Source organism: Silene latifolia, chromosome 2 (assembly GCF_048544455.1).
Source record: "Silene latifolia isolate original U9 population chromosome 2, ASM4854445v1, whole genome shotgun sequence".
Taxonomy (NCBI): Eukaryota; Viridiplantae; Streptophyta; class Magnoliopsida; order Caryophyllales; family Caryophyllaceae; genus Silene; species Silene latifolia.
In genome coordinates this window covers 150,835,355-150,854,010 of record NC_133527.1, presented here as the reverse complement: position 1 = coordinate 150,854,010, position 18,656 = coordinate 150,835,355, and positions in this window count along the sequence as shown.

Here is an 18,656-nt window from a genome sequence, read left to right as displayed (position 1 = left end):
CATCTCCTTGTTCTTGATCAATGACGGAAGGCAAGCCCATTCCCCACAAAAACATCCTATCACCAAATATCAACCTCTCACTAACGGATACACCCCGTCTGCACCTCTACCTTCCTCGAACGAAGGATGGCAAAAAACCAATATATCAAAAGCAAAGCCAAAGCGAAAAGCCAAAATCAATCGCCCAAGCCAATATCCATTCACCAAAAGCCAAAGCGAAAGGCCAAAATCAAAGGCCCAAGCTAATATCCTTTCACCCAAACCCAAAGCGAAAGGCCAACATCAAAGGCCCAAGCCAATAGCCATTCACCCAAAGTCAAAGCGAAAGGCTGAAATCAAAGGCCCAAGCCAATATCCATTCACCCGAAACCAAAGCTCAAGGCCAAAGCAAACACCAAAGCCAAAAGCAATTCACTCAAGGCCAAAGCCAAAGCAAAAATCAAAGCAAAAACCATAGCCAAAAGCTACTCAGGCGAAGGCCAAGACCCAGGCCAAAATCAAAACAAAACAAGATTGAAACCCTTTTCTCAAAAAGGCCAAAATCCAAAGAAAGCATCCAACTCACAAAATCCTGGACAAGTGTGTCCAAAATACCAATTCCAGGACCAACAAGTCCAAAGCCCGAGACCAACACATAAAATCTCGGACCAACAAGTTCAAAACACCAAACAAGTCAGTCCAAAACACCAAGTCCAGGACCAACAAGTCCAAAGCCCATGACCAACATCTCTTCCCAACTCCGGGACCAACAAGTACAAAACACAAAAATACCAAAACCTGATGTCAAAGAGCTAAAATGATAGCTCAAGACTCGTCAACTAACAACAAACCCAACACTGCTTCACCCTTAAGTCCTTCTAGAGAGTGTTACAGGGAGACCTATCAAGGATCTTGGGGATTCCTCTCAAGATCATAACCAAAACTGCTTCACCCTTAAGTCCTTCTAGAGACTGCTACAGGGAAACCTATCTAGGATCCTGGGGATTAGCCTCAAGATCATAACCAACACTGCTTCACCCCTAAGTCCTTCTATAGACTGTTATAGGGAGAACTATCTAGGCTTCTGAGGATTCCCCTCAAGCTCGTAATATCACACCTTAACCTTTAAGGTCCAGACATGGGAAGCTGATCCCACATTATTTACCAACCATTTCGTGCTCAAGCCACATCAAGCCGGAGACCCCATTCCGCACCACATTACAAGCCGTAACCCACCGGCCTAAACACCACAAAATACAAACTCCAGATTTTTATCTGTCAAACAAACCTCTTATTACCAAGCTTCACATGCCAAAATGCCGAAGCCATTTCCACCTCGACCCAAATACGGATCCTTCAAAAACGTTGCTCCCCGGAACGGGACATGCCCATTTCATTCTTAGAGTCCACTTTTTAGTGTGCTCACATAACAAGAAACATTTTCATAAATTATGCCTCTTCGATTCATGATCAAGAGGGAATTATATCCAATCAACCTTCGAGTCACCAAAAGGAATTTACCATCGTGACCCTCAACTCCAGATTTTTATCTGTCAAACAAACCCATTATTACCAAGCTCCACATTCCATAATGCCGAAGTCATTTTCACCCTGACCCCAGATACGGAATCCTCGAATGCTTTGCTAATGAGAACGGGACATACCCAATCTACCCTTAGGGTCCACTTTTTAGTGTGCTCACATGATAAGGAACATTTTCACAAATTGCGCCTCTTCGATTCATGATCAAGGAGGAATTATCTTAAATCAATTTTTTGAGTCACCAAATGGAGTTTACCGTCGTGACCCTCACACTTTAAGGTCCTAACAACTCGCTTAGGCACACATTCAGACGAGTCACCAAACGGAGTTTACCGTCGTGACTCTCACACTTTAAGGTCCTAACAGCTCGTTTAGGCACACCTTCAGAACTACGATCTGGTTTGATTTCACATCACGTGAATATGTAGGCAGTCCTACAAGGACACAACCATACCCCTCAAAATCACTTTAAGGTCCTAATAACTCGCTTAGGCACACACATGCAGAACTACGATCTAGTTTAATTTCGCAAATACGCGAATACGTAGGCAGTCGTATTACAAGGGCACAACCACACCCCCACAAACATTCAATTTTTCAAACCTTCAATTTGCAACCCATTGCACACACATTCCGAACTACGATCTGGTTTGATTTCTCAAACACGCGAATACGTAGGCAGTCCTATTACAAGGGCATAACCACATACTCCTTCCATAACATTTCCAATTTTCAATCCATAAAAACCAGCTCAGAACTATGATCTGGTTTGATTTTGCAAACACGCGAATATGTAGACAGTCCTCCAACAAGGACACAACCGCACACCCTTTTCACTCTCAACCATCACCATCGATCCTCAAAAGCAGCCCACCCAGCTGCAAAAATTAATCTTATACCTCTTTACTGGGGGCTTCTTTCTTAAGACCTCGCCCATTCCTCCTTTTGCCAAATTCCCACCTTCTCACTCTGGGGGCTTCTCTTTCGGGATGCCACCCATCCTTTATCCTCAAACATCTTTTGAGTCTCAACTACAGTCCAAGATAAACTACCCATAGCCTAGTGCTCGGTTCGGACAATGACAAGGTCTTGGTTCCGCTTTGTGAATCTTCATACTTCGAGAAAGGATCTCAAACAAAGCAAACGGGGGCAAATATGTCTGGAGAAGATAATCAATTTGTGTTCCCCAGCGGAGCAGACTTTCTACCTTAGAGATTTGATACACATTGTCACCCTTTCTTGGCTAAGGGGTTTCACTTACATGTGCAAAGTCTATCAGAGTCACCCCCGTGTCGTGTCGATACTGAGTTGGCATCACGTTCACGACTGCCCATTTGTCAGTCTGTTAGTATGCCGTGATGTGACCATAATTATCGCATATTTAGCCCCTGAATTAGCCTTGTTCCCATGCTTTTTAGTGCATATTTGGGTCATTTAGTGTCTTTAGTTCTTTGTTTTGCATATTCTTTGAGATTTTGATCCCTTGGTAGGAAAGGAGTGCAAATCTTGCATTTTCATGGCAAAACGAGACTAAATTGATTAAATTCAATGACCAAGCATCAAGGAGAGACAAGATTAGAAGGCATTTGTACATATTATAGTAGATGAGCAATGTTGACGAAAGGATCCTTGCATCCCCAAGGAAATCCCCAAGGATTTTATGAAGAAAAGGGAAGAAAAGAAGAAGAAACAATGCTGAGCTACAATCCGTGCGGATTGCCCTGAATCCGCCTGTCTTCCACAGCACAATCCGTGCGTCTTCCTTCAAAGACGCCCGGGTAAGCAGCCACCAGAATCCGGCCGTCTTATCCGGAAGACGCCTGTCTTCCCCTGCTACAATCCGCCCGTCCCGACACCAATACGCCCGGATTCCAGCCCAGCACGAATCCGTTTCTCCAAGCTCCAAAGAAAGAAGCCCTTCCTTCGAAAAATACCGGCTTCTCCCTGCTCAATTTAAAAAGTGTAATTACTAGTTTAGCCCTTAGTTAACCCTAATGCATCCACCTAATTTCCACTATAAATACCCCATTAGTCTAATTAGAAGAGCATGTTCTTCTTATCAATTATTAGAGTAGTTAATATCAATCAAATCTCTCTTTAGTATTGTAATCAACAACTAGTATAGTTCCCGTGCTACAGCAGGGTATTTTTTAGATTTGTTTTATAAAGAAATTTTCTTATTAAATTAATTGTATAAATTAACTATACTTGGAGTTTAATGTTAAAATGTACGGAGTACTAAATATAATCTTAATAAGAGATAGAAATCGAAAGTTTACCACCACTAAAAGACACTTTATAAGTTATTTTTGTCTGAAACTGTTTTTACTTTGCCATTAAAAATAACAATATAATGTTATATCGTTATATGATATGACATAAAATAAAATTAAGTGATGTAAGATCTAATTAAAATGCGTATTACCTTATAACGAAAACAGGTAAAAACAGTATACTACGCATTTAAAAAGACAATTTATAAATAATTAACTAATTTTTATTATTTTTATTTTTTATTTACATAAAAATTTGTTACGTCATAGAAAACCATATTTTGAGTCTAACTGATGAAGAATAATACTATAAAAAGGAGATTTGCGTAACTTTAGAGTGTAACTGATGAAGGATAACATTTATGGAAATGATTGTATACTAATAAATTAGGGATAATAACTGTTTTTTGTAAAAGAGGTAAATATAAATGTAATATTGTTTCCATATATAATTTTGAGAGTTATTTTCTTAGGCGGGAAAACTACTAAGAGTTTTTATTCTCTTAGTAGTAGGGGGGATTAATCAAGTTTTAATACAAGTTTTATTTCCTTAATCTCTCCTTTGTTCATCCGTTATTTTGGGTAATTGAAGATTATTTAGGTTATTATTGAGAGATTGAAAACCTCTCAATCAAGCATCAAGTACTTCTTTTATTCTTTGCTTTATTATTGGAATCATTAGTAGGTATAATTCTCTTAATCCGTTTTTAATTATTGTTAATTACTTTCATTTGTTCATCATGTTTCATTTTGTTGCTATGATTGACAACCTTGCTAGCATGATCAACATGATAATGAGTGAGTAGTGACCTAGCTAGGGTTAATGGGTAATTAGTGAAAACCAACATGAGGAATGATTCATGCTTAAATTAATATGCTTTCATGGTTTATTTGCTTGCTTGTTTTGATCTCAACTCATGCACATGTTATGTTTGATGACATGTGATCCTATGAATCCTTGCATTTTTTACCCATCACCTATCTTTTCAATGAGACTTGTAAGACATAAACCAACTCGAGTCTCATTAGACCATGCATGTTGTTGAGTAGGAAAGACTAAGTCGACTTGTAGGTGTTGTACAATCTAATCGATTGGGCTCCGGGACCCAAACTTTCCTAGGATTGTAAGATATAACCCAACTCAATCCATCACAACAATAATTGCTTGCTTATAATTTGAGAACATGTTTGTATGATCAATTCCCATGATTCCCCTATGACCCCATGATACCCTAGTGCTTTTTATCAATTGTTTACAACCCTTTCAATTCATCTTATTTATTTATTTTCATTGCTATTTATTTAGTGACCTTCTACATCAACCCAAATTGTGACACCCCTAAGACACCACTAGTTTCAATAGAAATCTTATCTCAATTCCCGTCCCTTGGGATCCGACCTTTACTTGCCTCTTTACTAATTGTAGAGTTGTTTGTGAAGCTATAAATTGTGTTTTGATTCGGACGTGACCCAACGACAACATCTATTAAATTGTGAACACGAAACGGACCGATCAAAAATGGCGCCGTTGCCGGGGACGGTGTTAACTTGATTTAGATTTTCTTATATTGTTATTAATTGTGTCTTTCTTTGTTTTGGGGAAGTAAAACTCCTCAAGGTTTGTTCTAATTGTTTTCAAGTTGTTCGATATTTTGCAAGATGGACCTTATAGATTATTTTGTAGAGGACCACTTAAGTATACCTTTCTTCAAAGATCCCATGCAAGCATTGGAAGCCTTGGAAGCAAGTGAGGCTAATAATATGTATTGGGAATTGGAGGTGGATCTTTTTGAGGCCGCTCTAGCTAACAAAGAACTTACTCATGCACAATCCGTATTGGTGCATAACATCCTTGTGGAAGAATGTCAACCCATAGAAGATGAGCAATCCATCCTAGAAGATATTTTACAAGCTCAAGAGCAAGAGGAACCCATCATGGAATTTGAATATGTTGAGGTTGATGAGAATGAAGTTGAATATGCTATGAGAATGGAATGTCTAATGTAGATGGAGCAAATTCTCAATGAAACTCCAAAGGAGGAAAGTGACGTACAAATTCCTACTTTAAAACCCCTTCCCCCAAATTTGAAATATGCTTACCTTGATAAAACAAAGACCAAACCCGTGATTGTTAATAATAGACTTGATGAGAATCAATTGGGAAAATTGCTTGATGTGTTGAAACAACATGAAAAGGCTATAGGTTATAGTCTAGATGACCTTAAGGGGATAAGTCCCAACTTTTGCATGCATAGAATTCATCTAGAGGAAGACCATAGACCTACTATTCAACCCCAAAGAAGATTGAACCCCCATATGCAAGAAGTTGTCAAAGGAGAAGTTATGAAATTACTTGATGCGGAAATCATATATCCCATATCGGACTCTTTGTGGGTTAGCCCCGTCCAAGTGGTACCTAAGAAAGGAGGTACCACGGTAGTGACAAATGAAAAGAATGAACTAATACCCACAAGAATGACCACCGGTTGGCGTATGTGTATTGACTATCGAAAATTAAACTCCGCAACAAGAAAGGATCATTTCCCCCTACCATTCATTGACCAAATGCTTGAGAGGTTAGCCTCCAACAAATTCTTTTGTTACCTTGATGGGTATTCGGGATTCTTCCAAATCCCTATACACCCGGATGACCAACATAAGACCACCTTCACATGCCCTTATGGTACTTTTGCATATAGGAGGATGCCTTTTGGTTTATGTAATGCCCCCGCCACTTTCCAAAGATGCATGATGAGTGTCTTCTCCGATTACTTAGAGACCATAATGGAAGTTTTTATGGATGATTTTAGTGTTTATGGAAAGGACTTTGACTCATGTTTGCATAATGTTTCTCTTGTGTTGCAAAAATGTGAAGATGTTAGTCTTGTTTTAAATTGGGAAAAGTGTCACTTCATGGTCAATGAAGGAATTGTTTTGGGTCATTTAATTTCGGAAAAGGGCATCGAGGTCGATAAAGCTAAAGTTGAGGTGATAGAGAAACTCCCACCTCCCGTGAATGTTAGAGGGGTGAGAAGTTTTCTCGGTCACGCGGGTTTCTATCGCCGTTTCATAAAGGATTTTTCAAAAATAGCAAAACCCCTCATCAACTTTTGCTTAAAGATGCCCAATTCCAATTCACTGATGAGTGTGTTGAAGCCTTTAATAGAATTAAGGAAGCACTAATCTCGGCACCGATCATCCAACCTCCAAATTGGGAATTACCATTCAAGATTATGTGTGATGCTAGCAACTACGCCGTTGGAGCGGTTCTTGGACAACGGGTAGGGATAGCTCTTCACGCCATCTATTATATAAGCAAGACTCTTGACTCCTCCCAAGTGAATTATGATACCACCGAGAAGGAGCTTCTTGCCATTGTCTATGCTTTGGACAAATTCCGTTCCTACTTGCTTGGATCCAAAGTGATTGTATTTTCGGATCACCGTGCTCTCCGACATCTCTTGATAAAGAAGGAGGCAAAACCAAGATTGTTGAGATGTATTTTGCTTCTTCAAGAATTTGACTTAGAAATAAGAGACAAGAAAGGAGCCGAGAATGTAGTGGCGGATCATTTGTCAAGAATCCGGTTTCATGATGAAAATGGAGAAACCCCGATCAATGACTCATTTCCCGATGATATTTTGATGGCCATTCAAACACAACTCGAAAGGCACATCACCCCATGGTTTGCCGATTATGCTAACTATATTGTTGGAAAACTACTCCCTCCAAATTTGAATCACAACCAAAGGAAGAGATTCCTATTCGAAGTGAAGAGGTACTTTTAGGACGACCCAAGTCTCTACAACGAATGTAGTGATGGGCTCTACCGGAGATGTATCCCTCAATGGGAAGTCCAAGGAATCTTGGAAGGATGTCACTCATCGCCCTACGGTGGGCACCATGGAGCAAGGAGGACCATTGCAAAAATTCTTCAATCGGGCTTCTATTGGCCTACAATGTTTCAAGATACAAGAGAATTCATCATTCATTGCGATGCTTGTCAAAGAACGAGGAATATCTCTTGGAGGAACGAAATGCCACAAAGGGGCATTCTAGAGGTCGAGATCTTCGATGTTTGGGGAATCGACTACCAAGGTCCCTTTGTGACATCCAATGGGAATAAGTACATCCTTGTGGCCGTGGACTACGTCTCAAAGTGGGTGGAGGCAATTGCCACTCCAAATGATGATGCAAAAATGGTCACCAAGCTCTTCAAGAAGATAATCTTCCCAAGATTTGGAGTTCCTAGAGCAATCATAAGTGATGGAGGAACGCATTTCCATGAGAAGAAACTTGCATCTCTTTTGACCAAATATGGTGTTCAACATAGAACCGGCTTGGGATATCATCCTCAAACAAGCGGTCAAGTTGAAATTTCAAATAGAGAGATCAAACAAATCCTTGAGAAAGTTGTGAACAAGACTCGGAAAGATTGGAGCACAAAGCTTGATGATGCTCTTTGGGCTTATAGGACGGCCTATAAGACTCCCATAGGAGCCTCCCCTTACAATCTTGTTTATGGAAAAGCATGTCATTTGCCAATCGAATTGGAGTACAAAGCTTTTTGGGCAATCCGAGCACTTAATCTTGATCTCAAATTAAGTGGTCAAAAGAGGATGATTCAAATTCAAGAGTTGGAGGAATTCCGACTACAATCCTATGAGAATGCAAAGATTTACAAGGAAAGAACGAAATTACTACATGACAAGAGAATTAGACAAAAGGCCTTGCACAAAGGGGACAAAGTCCTTCTATTCAATTCCCGCTACCGACTTTTTCCGGGAAAGTTGAACTCTAGATGGATGGGTCCCTATGTGATAACCGAAGTTGGAAGATATGGAGATTTTGAACTCAAGGTGGAAGATGGAAGAAAGTTCAAAGTCAATGGTCAAAGATTGAAGCCATACTATGAAGGAGCGTTCATTGGAGAGGTCGAGGTCACCTACCTCGGGCCTTCTCATCCTTGAAAGAACCATCAAAGGGAGAGTTTGGTGGAGTCCTCCCTAAACCACCACTTGTAAATATACTAACCCTCTAACTTGTATCTATAAGTTTATTGCACTTCTTTTAATAATAAGCATGAGCTCTTTTCATGAGAGTAAGTGAGGAAGGGTCACTAACGAATTTTTATGAAGGAAGGAACCAATTTTTAAGTGTGGGGAAGCATCTAGGAGAGGAAAGAAAGTCAAAGGAAGAATTCACAGCTTGAACACGTGCGTGTTCCCCGGAATCCGCCGTCTTGCCAGAATCCGGGCGGCCTGAGGAGAATCCGTCCGTCCTGCTAAACCGAGAATTTGAAGATTTTGGGACTGAAGGAGAATCCGAGCGTCTCAGAAGGGAAGACGCACGTCCTGAAGAATCCGGCCGTCATTGCAGAAAGACGCCCGTCTTTCTACCTGTGCATTTCAAGAAAAATCCCTGGAAGGAAATCTGCCCGTCTTCAGAAGAATTCGCCCGTCCCGATAAGAAAGAATCCGAGCGTCTCATACTCGGGACGCCCGTCTTTGTGGCGTCATATTTTTGGAAATTTAGCTGTGACAGAATCCGAGCGTCTTACCCAGAATCCGCCCGGCCCGAGAAGCCTGAATCCGAGCGTCTTCTGCTCGAATCCGCCCGTCTTCCCACGTTGATTTGACTCGTCTTTTCTTAATTAAAATTACACCCCACCACACATTTAGTGACACATCACTCTTCCTTCCACTTGCATTATAAAACCCACCTTCTTATGACTCCCAAGCTTATCCAAATCACTCTCTTAACCCACAAAATCAAAAAGCCCCAATTTTCTAGGGTTTCCAAAGGCAACACTCAATCAACAAGGAGCATCTTTATTCCTTCACAAATCAAAAGAATCCAGCTCTATAATCAAGGAATGGCACCAAGGAGATCCTCTATTAGGAATAGGAGGAGACCAAGGATGAGAGGAAGTTCTTCTACCTCCCATGTCAACACATTAAGAAGGGAGCATGAAGAGATTGTAGATCTCACAAGGCTTGATGACTTCTCAAATGTGGAATTTGTCAATGATGTGCAAAGATTAGTCTTCCACCAGCTTCTAAGTAAGAATATTCCTCCCACTAAGTTTTTATGTCATGCTATCTTGAGGAAACTTGGGATTTATCACCAAGTGGAAGCTCTCTTTGAAGTATTTGGTCTCTCAACCCTTTTTCGCATGTATGAACAAACTTATCAATCTCTTGTGCTTGAATTTTTGAGCTTTTTGAAGATTACAACCTTGAACAAAACAATATGCATAGAATTTAGGTTGGAGAATGTTTCTAAGATGATGACCCTTGTAGAATTCGCAAATGTACTCAGTCTCGATGTTTCGCCTACCCGAACATCGAAGCCAAAGAAGTATAATGTTGAACCTTTGTGGAGGGCTATGACCGGCCGGGACTTCATACACACCAAGGAATGTCTCGCTTTTCATATTCAAAATCGATCTTGAGGCTTACTTATCGATTCCTTTCGGGCACCCTTCTTGCCCGCCGAGATCCAGCCATAGTGAACCAATTAGACCTTGTGTTTATGGAATCCTACCTCAATATTCAAGGAAGAAGTGTGTACCACTTCAATGCACCTCTAGTATTACTAGAGAAATGGGCAAAGTAAAGGAATGGTGACGATGATGGAATGAAACACATTGTGAATGGAGGACTCATTACTAGGCTTGCGAAGCATTTCAACCCGAGATTCAATGAGAATAATGAGTATGCTCCTCTTTTGGGAAACACAAGGATAAACGAAGATCTTCTTCTTATTCATCACCATTGGATAACCCTTGAGGGGATCGATAAGCGGATCAAGTGGTTAACGAAAGGAAGCGATCCGATTTATCTTCCAATGGCCGACCTACCACGAATCTCCCCAAGAAGAGGACCTTTAGCTCCAATTACATCCTACCTCATCCCTCCAAACCCAACCCAACCAAGACAAGCACCACCTCCAAATCCCCAACAACAACAACAACAACAAGAGCAACAATCCCGAGATGAAAAGATCAAAGTGCCTCCCTACCCATTTACTTATCAACCGTATAACCATCCCAACCTCTTCATCCTTCCCCGTGACGACTTTGTCACGGGAATTCTACAAGATTTGCACTTCCGCCAATACGAAACCAACGTGGACATTTACTATGCACTCTATCCTCAATACCACGATATGGTTCAAAAGGGAAAGATTAGTGAGGAAGGATCATTTCCCTCATGGGCTCAAATGGACCTACTCTTCCCCAATTCGGAGAGGGCTAATGAAGGGGCAAACGGGAGACAAGAGGAGGGAAGCAACAACTCTTGCGGAGGGGACACGGTAGAGCTTGAAAGTGAAGAGGACGAGTTCATGGACCCAAGTATGAGTGATGCATCAAAGGAGATATGGGATAGCGATCTAGAAGGAGATGATGTCGACCTCTAGAGGATTACTTCATAGCTAGGTGGAGCGGGCAAGAGGCACCCACCTAAGTTTAAGTGAAGTTCCCTCATCTCCTCTCTTTAGTTTTCAAAGTTTCATGAAAAGAAGTTTGTGTCTTGTTAACTTGTATATTTATTTATTTTGATCATTGTTGGAGTAGTCCTAGCACCATAGAGGACTCACACCTAGGCCCCATTGAGGTGTTCTCATTTTATTGTTCCCACCTTTCAAAATCCAAAATGACAAAATTAGTTTCATGCATTGCATAGTGTGTGCATGAACTACACCCAACCTTAGGACATTAGCAATAATGTCTAGATCGGTTTGGGGAAGTTAATGCATACACAACGGGAGGTAATCTAAATTATCCTCTCCGTCATAAAAAAAACCATGCATCATGTAGTGTAGATTAGTGTAGCTTGCATTTAATGTAGAAATCATGCATCATGTTTGCATAATTTCCCATCATTTTGGCCATTGAGGACAATGCCCATATTAGTGTGGTGATGGGGAATTCTAACTTAACTTTTATTCAAAAATCCAAAAAAATTGAAAAATTTCGAAAAACCATAAAAATTTGAAAATTGAAAAACCCAAAAACATGTTTATTTCTTTCGTAGTGTAGTTATGTATATATTGTATATATTGTATATATTGTTTGTTCTATCCTTGTTCACATTGATTGACTACGCCACATCCGAGACATGAGGATCATGAAGACAGCATGGTATGATCTTTCCAATCTCCTTTTTCCTCTTTATGTTAATGACTATGTGGCTTTATTTTGATTGATGCGGTGTAACAATGTGAACTTAGGACTTGCATTTAGTTTATATGTCATATTAGTTGATAGAATAACTTGCATTAGTATGTATATAATAGTTGCATCATGGCATGTAGTTGCATTTAGATAAAATATTTTGAAAAATGCCTAATTGAGAACTTTGACAAGAGCAACTAAGCCATTACAAATACTTTTTCACCTTAAGACTTTGACTACTAGAATGGTTGTAAAACACCCTAGGTTGTGTCATACTAGTGTATTTTGACCCATGACCCAAAGTTTAGTCAAGGGTTTGCATGTGAGTCACCTATTCCAACCCCGTGATGCGATGTGGACTTGGTTAACTTGTCTAGGTGACCTTGATTGACCTTGTGGTAAGGCAACCCAAAAATACTTTCTATCAATAAGCTTGAAGTGCTCATTTCGAAAACTTTGTTATGTGGAAGTAATTTATTGCTAAGGAAACCTCAAATGTTATGAAATGTTGAAATGTTGAGAAATTTAGTTGTTTTGATGGAGGCGTACCACTTTGATGTGATTTGGAGAGGGATCCATTGAATTGGGCCCCCACACGGTTGTGAATCCAACCGCCCAGAGACAGAGTGACTATCACCCCGAAAAGCTATTGTCTAGAGGTTAACCGGTTGCCTAATAAGCGATTGGCGAAAGCAAAGGACACTAACCCGGAAGGGACAAACCCCATCTTAAATTTTTGAAATGTGAAAGTTAAATGAGGACAATTTTGAATACTAGTCATATCCACCCTTTGTTTATAAAGATTTGAGCATTTCATTCCCAAAAAGCCTTTTGTCAAACCACTTTGTCGAGCTTGGGACGATCCATGACCTTTACTTTTGTAGAGAATTCGAGACTTGTCATGTCATATGCTACTAGCATCATAGGGATCATCATTCCACCACCATCCGATCGCTCTTGACGAAAGCATTTGGAAATTGAGGACGAAAGTAGTCTAGTTTAACACCATTTGGAGGTGATTTAGTGCCATCCTCTTAGCCTTAGTAATTTGTTGAACTAGTATTTGTGAAGGATTATATGCTCTTAAATTTGTTCTCTCTTAGTTGCCTCCGCCACTTGATGAGGAAGTGGCTATTCCTTTTATAGATGCATCCATTATTTGATTTTGTGTGCTTAATGTTTGGATGTGTCACCATTTTGGCAAGACCCACCTTGCCTTGCAAGAAGGCATCCTACCTCATGGTTGTCTTGTTGTGAGTTGAAGGGGCGGAGTGAGACCCGCTAATTCTCTCATATCGGCTATGTTATTAGGTTAGTTTAAATAATGGTCCTAGTCTTTGTCAACTCTTTACTCGGAACGAGCAAAGGTTCAGTTTGGGGATATTTGATGTGACAATAATTAGCGCATATTTAGTCCCCGAATTAGCCTTGTTCCCATGCTTTTTAGCGCATATTTGGGTCATTTATTGTCTTTAGTTCTTTGTTTTGCATATTCTTTGAGATTTTGATCCCTTGGTAGGAAAGGAGTGCAAATCTTGCATTTTCATGGCAAAACGAAACTAAATTGATTAAATTCAATGACCAAGCATCAAGGAGAGACAAGATTAGAAGGCCTTTGTACATATTATAGTAGATGAGCAATGTTGACGAAAGGATCCATGCATCCCCAAGGAAATCCCCAAGGATTTTATGAAGAAAAGGGAAGAAAAGAAGAAGAAACAATGCTGAGCTACAATCCGTGCGGATTGCCTTGAATCTGCCCGTCCTCCACAGAACAATCCGTGTGTCTTCCTTCAAAGACGCCCGGGTAAGCAGCCACCAGAATCCGGCCGTCTTATCCCGAAGACGCCCGTCTTCCCCTGCTACAATCCGCCCGTCCCGACACCAATACGCCCGGATTCCAGCCCAGCACGAATCCGTTTCTCCAAGCTCCAAAGAAAGAAACCCTTCCTTTGAAAAATACCGACTTCTCCCTGCTCAATCTAAAAGGTGTAATTACTAGTTTAGCCCTTAGTTAACCCTAATGCATCCACCTAATTTCCACTATAAATACCCTATTAGTCTAATTAGAAGAGCATGTTCTTCTTATCAATTATTAGAGTAGTTAATATCAATCAAATCTCTCTTTAGTATTGTAATCAACAATTAATCAAGTTTTAATACAAGTTTTATTTCCTTAATCTCTCCATTGTTCATCCTTTATTTTGGGTAATTGAAGATTATTTGGGTTATTATTGGGAGATTGATAACCTCTTATTCAAGCATCAAAGACTTCTTTTATTCTTTGCTTTATTATTTGAATCATTAGTAGGTATAATTCTCTTAATCCCTTTTTAATTATTGTTAATTACTTTCATTTGTTCATCATATTTCATTTTGTTGGTATGATTGACAACCTTGGTAGCATGATCATCATGATAATGAGTGAGTAGTGACCTAGCTAGGGTTAATGGGTAATTAGGGGAAACCAACTTGGGGAATGATTCATGCTTAAATTAATATGCTTTCATGGTTTATTTGCTTGCTTGTTTTGATCTCAACTCATGCACATGTTATGTTTGATGAAATGTGAGCCTATGAATCCTTGCATTTTTTACCCATCACCTATCTTTTCAATGAGACTTGTAAGACATAAACCAACTCGAGTCTCATTAGACCATGCATGTTGTTGAGTAGGAAAGACTAAGTCGACTTGTAGGTGTTGTACAATCTAATCAATTCGGCTCCGGGACCCAAACTTTCCTAGGATTGTAAGATATAACCCAACTCAATCCATCACAACAATAATTGCTTGCTTATAATTTGAGAACATGTTTGTATGATCAATTCCCATGATTCCCCTATGACCCCATGATACCCTAGTGCTTTTTATCAATTGTTTACAACCCTTTCAATTCATCTTATTTATTTATTTTCATTGCTATTTAGTTAGTGACCTTCTACATCAACCCAAATTGTGACACCCCTAAGACACCACTAGTTTCAATAGAAATCTCATCTCAATTCCCGTCCCTTGGGATCCGACCTTTACTTGCCTCTTTACTAATTGTAGAGTTGTTTGTGAAGCTATAAATTGTGTTTTGATTCGGACGTGACCCAACGAAAACATCTATTAAATTGTGAACACGAAACGGACCGATCAATGCGTCTGTGTGAGTCAGTGTCCCAATAGCCACGTGTCTCCAATCTATTAAATCATGGATCTCCGAGCAGCAAGACTCAATTTTAAGCTTCACAACTTTCAAAACTCATATCTCCCCTCGCGTGAGATATTACATGATAGTTTATCACATGCTTATGTGCTTACGTGCTTATATGCTTGCATGCCTACGTGCTTGTCTACACGACTGCGGATTTGTGTGGTCACCAACCATGCAGGTAATATTGAGAAGACAAACACACTCCATCTAAATATTGGGTTCTTTCCAAGAAACGACGACCGTCAAGTCCAAGGGCTTCAACCGCATCAATTACATGGCATACGCTGCCTTCCAGCGAGCAACAACTCATATCCCCGGCGAGTCCTGGGAAGTTTCTAACTCCCCAGCAAGTGCCGATTTTCAAATGAAAGTCCCACAGTTCTTTCAAAGATCCTCACAACATCATTCATGATCCTGACGGAGCGCTCTCCCTAAATGGTTTTCCAGAGAGCCTTGCTCAGATAATTTATCCCCACAGAGTTCATTTAGGATCCATCAAGTTAGAGTTCACCGCTCTCTAGTCGAACCTATCAACGTCTACCTGGTTGGAAGTCATTACCAGACAATATCTTGAAATAAGCCCGATGTTTCAGGCTATTTCCCCTGATGATCATTATCAATGGCTGGGGAGCCTTAGAACGCACCTTTAACAGGGCTGGCGAGCCTCAGAATGCACCTTCAACATGGCTGGCGAGCCTTAAAATGCATCACCTTCAACAGGGCTGACGAGTCTCGGAACGCGCCTTCAATAGTTGGCGAGCCTTTGCACGCACACAAGAAGCAATTAAAGGACATATCTCGAAGATTCCTTAGGTATGACTCCTTCATATGGCTGGCGAGCTTCAAAACGTACCACCTTCAACACCGGCTGGCGAGCCGTTGCGCGCAAATGATTCAAGGACGTATCCCGAAGCTGCCTCAGGTATGATTCCTTCTTATGGTTCACGAGCCTTTATACGTACTCTAATGGACTTTAAAAGACCCAAATAGGAAGTCGACAGACTCTAAAAAGTTCCCGACGGCAGGTCCTTGACTCGCATCCCCGAGTCGCCTCGACGTCGCCCTTCTCGAAGGCAGGTCATTGTCTCAAACCCTTTTAAGTCGCCTCGACGTCGCAATGGTCTTCAGGTTGTAATCTTCGATTGACCTGGAGGCCATACTTTGACTTTTGCCCTGTCCAAGCCTCAGTCAAAGTGGGGGCTCTGTAGATATCTAGTATCTGCAACTTCCAAAAACCACCCGAGAATGATCGGATTATAATGTGTTTTTGATATACGTGCATGGATTAGCTATATATGAGACGGTTTAATGCACTACTCGGATATGAAAAGTGATTTCAAAAGTTTTCTAACTTCATTTGCATTAAAATAACACTATTTAGAGTTAAAACCGTCTTCGGACCCAAAACAGACTCAGAAACCCGCAACTCGAGTCAACCTGAGTCAACCCAAGTCAACCAAAATCCCGAATGTCAAAATTAATGCCGTAAATTTCTTTATCATGTCATTTCCATTAAAATGACCCTAATTAGAGTCAAAACCGTCTTCAGACCCAAAACCGACTAAGAAACCCGCAACTCGAGTCAACCTGAGTCAACCCGAGTCAACCCAAATCTTGAATGTCGAAAATAATGCCATGAATGTCTTTATGATGTCATTTCCATTAAAATGACCCTAATTAGAGTCAAAACCGACACCAAGCCAAAAACGGACTCGAAATTCAAATCCCGACTCACACGGGTCAAACCCGAGTCAAGCACACAAAACACCTACCCCAAGTAACACCCAAAATCATCTTATTAGATGCCTATATTGTTACACGATATCTCATTTCAATACCACAAACCAAATAATAGATAGAGCAAAGGCCACGTCCAAATTGAAAGGGACAATACACCCACTTATATCACAAGGTGGCTCGTGCCTAAAGCAGGTGTCTGCTTAGCCTCTAAGTAAACTCAACCAACCTACCACCCCACATTTCTCTATAAATACCACCCTTCATACACCAAAAGACTCACGCGAGAGTCCGCCCCCTGACATCTCCCTTAAACTTCTATACTCGACTTCCTAAGTCACAAAATCGACACGTGTTTACGACCTACCGATCGTAAACACAAGCCTTACACATTTTATTTTGTACCGTCGTCATGCATTCGACCGACCCATTTGACCAACTCAACTAATTAATTAACATGTTTTAATTAACATATTTTCAAAACTAAATCTTTTTTTAAGCCACCTTTTTAAACTTCTTTGATCGCGATTAGTCACAACGAGAAAACCATCTCTAAAGTCGTCTACTTCGCAAACATCAATACACGTAAGTTTGAGGGTGTAAACAACTCACTTATTTCATGTTTCTACTGTTTTTATGAGTTTATGAGCATGAACAATGCATAACACGATTCAAATATAGGTTAGACGAGCCAAAACTGAGTTTTGGCCTGAGACAGAAGCCCCTTGCTATGCAAAGAGGCTCGCGCCTCAATGAGGTGTCCAGGTCAGACTCAAACGTGTTTGAGTTCGTCTTTCCTTCAACACTTTTTTTTTATTTTTACTTCTTTACTTTTACGGTTTTTACCATTTTAATTCATTTTTATGACAAATATTTTGACCATTACAAAAATCATCCTTGGTTCCTTATACCATTACGGTTCATTCCGTGACTCGATGATATTATGGTTAATTACATTTTAATGGGTATTTTAACACCATTTTCTTTTATTTACCATTGTTCTCATTTGTTTACATTTGTAAATATATTGGTCATAATTCATAATCATCCTTGGTTCTTTATACCATGTCGGTTTAATCCGAGTACGATGATTAACTTGACTAATTACAAAGAAATGAACTTAACATGATTAGTTCAAATCAAATATTTTACATTTTTGTTTGTAAACTATACTTTTCAAACATGCAAATCCGACAACGAATGTTACTAACACAATAGTAATTATTCCGAGTCATGCAAACAACATTTGCAAATCTTTCATCATAATCATGGTTTTAAATAACCTTTTCAAGAACCAGAAGACACCCCCTTAGGTCGGCTCATGGCTCGCGCCCCAAGCGGCCGTCTGTTTCCATCTTTCAAAACCAGGGCAGAGCCCTTTATCTCGCCAATAGGCTCGCGCCTTAACAGGGCTGCCTGGCACTGTTCTGTCCCATTTTTGGTACTTGTCTAGGACGATCTCGATTACGGTTTATCCGAATACGTGACAGATCAGATGACAAGTTTATGTTTTTTACACTTTGTCATTTCACACCCTTTTTCAATAAATGGATCGTGTTAAGCATCGTAACCTGAACTTGGTAAATGGATGTTTAATTTTCGTTTTCACATGCAAATCAATCTAAATCCAACTCGACATCAATTACTTGATATTTGGATTAACAAATTGACTTTGGAAATTCTCACATGTTAGGTTAAAACTTTTGGATGTGCATTCATGCATTTACACCGTTTTATCAACTTTTG